Here is a 7,218-nt window from a genome sequence, read left to right as displayed (position 1 = left end):
GTGTTCAGTAAGTCCAGGGCTGCTACTCTTCCTCTACACATGTCCCTATGACTGTGCCATTGATCTAGTGCCAGGTACTTCTCCGCCTAAGGGCAAGTTATACTCGCTTTCTGTTCCTGAGAGGGAGGCCAGGGAAAAATATTTTTCTGATTCTCTGGCAGCTGGGCTCATTCGTCCCTCTTCTTCTCCAGCAGGGGCAGGGTTCTTTTTGTCACGAAGAAGGATGGTTCCCTGCGACCTTGCATTGATTACCGGGGCTTGAATAACATCACGGTAAAGAATACTTTGCCGTTAATGTCTTCAGCTTTCAAGCAGTTGCAGGGGGCATCCGTCTTCACCAAATTGGATTTACGTAACGCTTACCATTTGGTTTGCATAAGAAAGGGGGATGAGTAGAAGATCACATTTAATACCCCCAGGGGGCACTTTGAATATTTTGTTATGCCCTTCGGGTTATCAAATTCCCTGTGGTTTTTCAAGCACTTGTTAATGACGTGTTGAGAGATATGGTTGACCAATTCATATATGTCTACCTGGATGACATATTGATATTTTCTTCTTCTCTCCAGGAACACGTTCAACACGTCAGGAGAGTGCTCCAGAGGCTGCTCGAGAATGGACTTTTTGTCAAGGGTGAGAAGTGCGCGTTTCATGCACAGTCGGTTCCATTTCTGGGTTATATTGTGTCGTCCGAGTGGGTATGCATGGATCCTGACAAGGTTAAGGCTGTGGTTGATTGGCCAACCCCCAATTCCTGCAAGGCCCTCCAGAGGTTTCTGGGGTTCCCCAATTTCTATCGGTGTTTCATTTGCAATTTCAGCCAACTAGCCGCACCGCTGACTGCCTTTACCTCCACCAAGACGACGTTCAGGTGGTCTGGTGCAGCCGAAACTGCATTATCCAAACTCAAGAGCTGCTTCGTTTCGGCTCCCATTCTTATGGCCCCTGATTCCACACGTCAGTTCGTGGTGGAGGTCGACGCCTCAGAGGTGGGGGTAGGTGCAGTTCTTTCTCAGCGTGCCGCTTCGGATGATAAGATGCACCCATGCGTGTTTTTTTCTCATCGATTATCTCCAGCTGAACACAATTACGACATTAGCAACAGAGAGTTGCTGGCCGTCAAGTTAGCGTTGGAGGAGTGGCATCATTGGTTTGAGGGTTCGGGGGTTCCCTTCATAGTCTGGACCGATCGCAAGAACCTTGAATACATCAGGTCTGCCAAATGCCTTAACTTCAGGCAGGCTCGCTGGGCATTGTTTTTCGGTCGTTTCGATTACTGGAATGTGACAGGCTGCTGGGGGCGAGGGTGAGTTTGTCTTCAGGGTTTCACCCTCAGACCAACGGCCAAACTGAGCGGGCCAACCAGGATCTGGAGAGGGTGTTGCGATGTTTGTTTGGTTACTCAGAATCCCACTTCCTGGTGTCAGCAACTGTCATGGGTTGAGTGCGCTCATAACTCATTACCAGTGTTGTCTACAGGCCTTTCACATTCATTGGCCCGTTTCCTGTCACTAAGATTCTTAGTCCAGTGGCAGTCTGCCTCAAACTTCCTCCTGCATACAGGAGAATTCACCCCGTGTTTCATGTCTCAAAAATTAAGCCCGTTTTTCATTCTCCCCTTAATCCTGAATCCTATCTCTTTTGTACTGTGACACTAAGGGCTCGTTCACACCAGCTTCAAAGCCAGTAAAGTTGTGATGGCACATGTGCGCTGTTGGTCTGAGTTAGTCCGGATCGACCTGTCAGCGGTCCTACAGTAAGAGGTTGTGCTTGTAAATCCAGCATTTACTGGTGGACGGCGCAGTCAGTCACATTCCCGTAAAAGGATTAGAGTGGACAGGACTGTGCATCTCTGCCCTGAATAAAGTCAGTGTGTGAGAGGGGAGCTTAGAAAGTGAGATTAAGTTGTAAGGCCTTCTTTCTTTCTGCCCGTGCTTAATTTAATTTAATTTAATTTAATTTAATTTAATTTAATTTAATTTAATTTAATTTAATTTAATTTAATTTAATGTTATTTATTTAATTTAATTTAATTTTTAATGGAACAGTTCATTAAAAATTTGCATATTTGTATTTGTTGAGTATCATATTTTATACATCAGGTTTTTATGGCAAAAATTAATTTTTTTTTTCTTCACTTGTTTACACATGAAATATCATTCTCTTTTTATGTGTGCGTTTGTGTGTGTGTGTGTGTGTGTGTATGTGAGTGAGTGTGTGTGTGTGTGTTTGTGTGAGTGAGTGAGTGACGTGTGTTCATCAGTTTTATTTAAGGGTCAAAAACATGCTATTTGGTGCAGCTGTTGTTATTCATGTGGCCAAAATGTGAGAAGTATTCTGCTAGCTTGTAAAGCAGTGAACTATTATAACAGCATAACAGATTACTGACATAAAATGATATAAATATCAGTCTTCACTCCATATCTCCAATTTTATGTCTTAGTAAGATGATATTTAAATGCTTAGTTTTATGATCTAAGCTCAGTAGTTTCAAAACATATAATGCTATGCAATACAATGATGATTGAGAGATGAACAATTAAAAGTTCCTCAAGAGTCTGATGATCATATTCGATACTCACATTTGAACATGATTTATTTTTCTTCTAAAAATGGTGTATGGGTAATTAAATTAAACAAATGTTTATCTTGAAATACTACTAATAATATAAAAGTACCTCTTACATTTTATAAAAATAAATAATAATAAAAAAATCCACAAAAAACACAACCAATAACATTAAAAGGGCCTTGAACTAGATTTAATATTTTAAACTATCAGATGACAGGAAGCAAATTACAACAGGTCTTTCATTTTCATTCAATTTGCACATCAAATATAATACAGAAGGTTTTATCCTTTGTAGTACATTGACTGTTTAGGCTGTGTACTGTGGATACAGAATATGATCTGTGTGTATCTGGACAGATGTTAGACTGACACGTGCACTAGCAGAGAATGAGAGTCAGCGTTCACTCAGGTCCTGCTTCACTGGTCTCTGTTCCCGTGGGAATCTGAGCCACAGCAACACAGTCTCTGTTTATGACTAGCATTACCACCTCAGGCTAATACACAAAGAGCTTGCATTTTTACTAACACATCTTTCTATTTTTACACATTTATGTTTGTGTTTTCTGTGAGCACGAGGGATTAAATCCTATTTTTATATTTCTGAACCTGTCTGAGGGAGCTTTATACTGAAAGATGTATAGGTTATCTATTCTGTCTCACAGTTTATGGCATTCATCTATCTAATGAATATTTAAAACAAGATCATATTACACATTACAACCTGATGAATGATTCTGGGAGGCTGATTAGAATGATTTAGGCTTGTAGCATTGACAAACCCTCACATACATTCAGCATCTTGTTAGGAAGGTCTGTCAAACTGAGGTATGTTCTTTGTTATTATTATTTTTTTTTTCAGATGTATTTGCACATTTATTAGTCCTAATTAAACCACTTAAATATATTATCAAGCTTTTATTAAAACTTTTTTTCCTGCACTTTTGAATCTGAAGAGAAAACCTGTTGGACTTGCTTGGTTTATGATATTCATATTGCTGATCTTTTGTACTGGGGCTGGATCCTGAACTGGAAACTAGTAAATTATACTGAAATTAAATTGACTTTGGGGTAAACTATAGCATTCTTGGAAAATAAGCAACCTTCCACTAAAATATCAAACTATACTACCAGACCGTTCAGAATAATTATTGCTTTTGAAAGAAGTTTCATAAGCTCTCCAAGGCTGAATTTATTTGATCAGAAAACAGTAAAAAAAAAACAGTAATATTATTAAATATTGTTAAAATTTAAATGAACAACTTTTTTTTTTTAATTGCACCTTTAGAAATCATTCTAGTATGCTAAATATACTGAAGTAGCAAAATCTGTTCTCAGCATTCATAATGATAAAAACCACTATTAATATTTGAGCACTTATAGTAATTGAGCACCAAAGCAGTATATTAGAATGATTTCTGAAAGATCATGTGACACTGAAGACTGGAGTAATGATGCTGAAAATTGTCATCATAGAAATAAATTACATTTTAAAATACATTTGACTTTTTTTTTTTTTTTTTAATTGTAATAATATTTCAAAATGATCGCTTTTTATTGTATTTCTTTTTCAATAAATACATGCCGACTGGGTGAGCATAAGAGACTTCTTTAAAAAAAAACTTAATCAAACAAATTATTCCTAACTTTTGACAAGCGGTGCATAAATTAAATAGTTTATATATTCATTATGATTATCATAATTCATAATGATTATGATAATTATAATTATCAGGTCATGCATTAATTATTTTGCAGCCTGTTTACTATAACTCAATTCAAATGAGTTTTAAAAGTAAATTAAATTGTGATTTAAAAGACATTTTCAATTCGACATTGAATAGCACACAATCATAGTATTTAAATTATTGTAAGCTTGAAGTACATTCTGTTGTCCTTGTGTGGCAAATGCATGTTTCTTCCTAAAAAACTACATCAGTTGAAATTCAGCTGTGCTCTCTACCTTTCCAGAAAATAGATGAGAGGTATGAAATATCCATCTTACACGGCACAGTCGAAGCATCCATCGCTCTAATCGCTCATGCTATTCATAATTCTGTGTGTGTGAGGCTCAGAGCCCCACGGGCAGAACACCATTTACCTTTTCCACTTCAACGTGACCTCAAAATAAACGCTTCCCTCCCTCAGGAGTCTATATGAGTGGCAAAATTCATCACATGTCATATATTAGACTCGGTAGAGCCATTATCATTTATTACAAAAAAAAAAAAAAAAAAAAAAATCTATTGAAGGTGAATATGAAATGCAAGCATGTAAAAGTATTACCATCTTCTGCAGTGTGTAGGTGCAGGTGCTTCAGTTTTTGCAAGTCTTTGCCTTTTAAGAAGAACAAGATGAGTGGGAGAGAATCATTACATTAGCAGAATACCATTACATTTTCACCATTACATGATCATTGATGAGAAAATTATGTTGTCCATAATGTTGATGTCGGCACATTGAAAAAAAAAAAAAAAAAAAAAAAAGTCAAAAAGATTGCCAACCCCTGTTATCTATAGCATCTATCAGCACATCTGTGCTATGTACTATTTTCTAGTTTGTCGCCATACTTTACTGCTTGCTTGTAATTTATGTTATTACATATGCTTTTATTTTGAAGCTACACTTTAAGTCAGTATTTTGGCACTGAATTCATTCCACTGTTTTAAACTAAAGCTGGGAAACATTTTGTGCCTCGTTTATCATCACCCCACGGTGAGGACAGACTTCGGTCTCCTGGTATTGAGGTCCATGTCTGTGGTATCTCTCTCCATACCTCTGTAGATTACGTTCAGGAATGTAATCAGGAGGGAAAGTTTTGGACATCCCGACTCTAAATGATAAATGAGAGAGTAGTAGTCCTGAGGTACATGACGGAGTTAATCTCTGTTAAATCCAATCACGGTGAGCTGATTGTGACTTCTTAGAGCGCAGTGACGGAAAAAGTGGTATCTGAATCCATCAACTAATTCTCCCATGTGCCAGCGAGACACAGGCAGCTCTCTTGCTTAGAAAATAATCAAGACCCGTTTTCTTTTCTTTAAAAAAAAAAAAATAAATAATATATAATTTTATATATATATATATATATATATATATATATATATATTAGATAGATAGATAGATAGATAGATAGATATAATTTATATTTTATTTATTTATTTATTTATTTATTTAATAACAAAATCATTTGGCCTGGCTGGAGAAATATTAAGACTATAAGAAAATTTTGATAATATAAGCCATTAAAGAGAATGAGTCAAAGAGAGGTCTTATTCTCCAAGTACTTATACCGTTGTGATATTCTTGATTTGTTTGTGGATAAATGTGTTTAGATCCTAGCTGTCAGATCACTACCACTGTGTTTTTGTAACTGAGTACACAAACTTAAAAAAATAATAATAATAATAGCAATTATGGTGTACCGCAAGGCTCAATCTTAGGTCCTTTTTTGTTTTATATGCTTCCCTCTACAGTATGTGATATGTTGCTTTTAGGAAATAGAGCACTGATTTACTTTCTTATGTTACATAAGACATACAGACCATAGCAAATTCAGAAAGACTCATAAGAAATAATTTTTTTTACACCTATTACCAAATATCAGCATTGAAGCATGACTTTGACAGCATATTTATGTCTGACCCTTAACTGTACTTAAGAAAAAAGTAGCTGTTTGTTATGCTACCTGATATTTCTCAACCATGAAGTCAATGTCACTGTCATAGTTTTGTGTGTGTGTGTGTGTGTGTTTCTAAATCCCTGTGTTAAAATTGTGATTGTGATCTGATGCAACCCATTAGCCTGTTTGACATAATGAGACACATTTTAATTAGATTTGCAAGGTGTAGGCTTCATGTAGAAACATACTATGAAATAACAGAAAGAAGTCAGAAGTCAGAAAGAGCTTTATTACCAAGTATGTTTACACACACAAGGAATTTGAATTGATGAGTAAATGATGAGAGAATTTACTTTTTTTTACATTACTGACATTTCAAGGCCAAACAAACTTTGTAAAAACACGGTGAATTTGCGTGACCAACTTACACCATGTTAAAATCAGCATGGGGAATCTTTTGCACTCACAAAAATTCAGATCACATGGGTATCTACTGGAATAACTGGATTTCACCCAGAAAAATTTGAGAACAATTGTAAATGTGGCCTCACCTTTAAAAAATCATGTAGATTCCTATTCCTATTTAAATGACTGAAATTTTGTAAAAAAAAAAAAAAAAAAAAAAAAAGGGGGAAATGTAAATCATTAGATACATAATTCATCTAAATATGTCTTTTAACTATATAAAAATATGTGAAGAAATGGAGTTAAATCTATGCTTTAAATTATTTGTTATGTTCAGGAGGTCTTTCTATGGACTGTATCCCTACAAGTCAAACATGACCACTGGCAGATCCATCTTCTGATTTGGACATTGTGGAAACAGTCGGGAAAGGAACCTATGGCAAAGTCTACAAGGTCATCAATAAGAAAGATGGAAGTCAAGCAGCCGTGAAAGTTCTGAGATTTTCTTCATTTGTAGCATCTCTTCTGTCTTCAGTGTATTGCAACTGTGATGTGAAAATACTAATTCCATGATTTAACCCTGTTTTCTTTTTCTTCCCTTAAACCTTAGACCCAATAGATT

At 35.9% G+C, this 7,218-nt stretch overlaps 1 pseudogene; it reads left to right on the top strand.

Annotated features, from left to right (window-relative positions):
• The first annotated feature begins 5,823 nt into the window (after positions 1-5,823).
• LOC109052991 overlaps positions 5,824-7,218 on the top strand; it is a 118,252-nt pseudogene continuing 116,857 nt past the window's right edge.

The sequence above is a fragment of the Cyprinus carpio genome, chromosome B9 (genome assembly GCF_018340385.1).
Source record: "Cyprinus carpio isolate SPL01 chromosome B9, ASM1834038v1, whole genome shotgun sequence".
NCBI lineage: Eukaryota > Metazoa > Chordata > Actinopteri > Cypriniformes > Cyprinidae > Cyprinus > Cyprinus carpio.
This window is presented reverse-complemented; position numbering and strand designations above follow the sequence as displayed.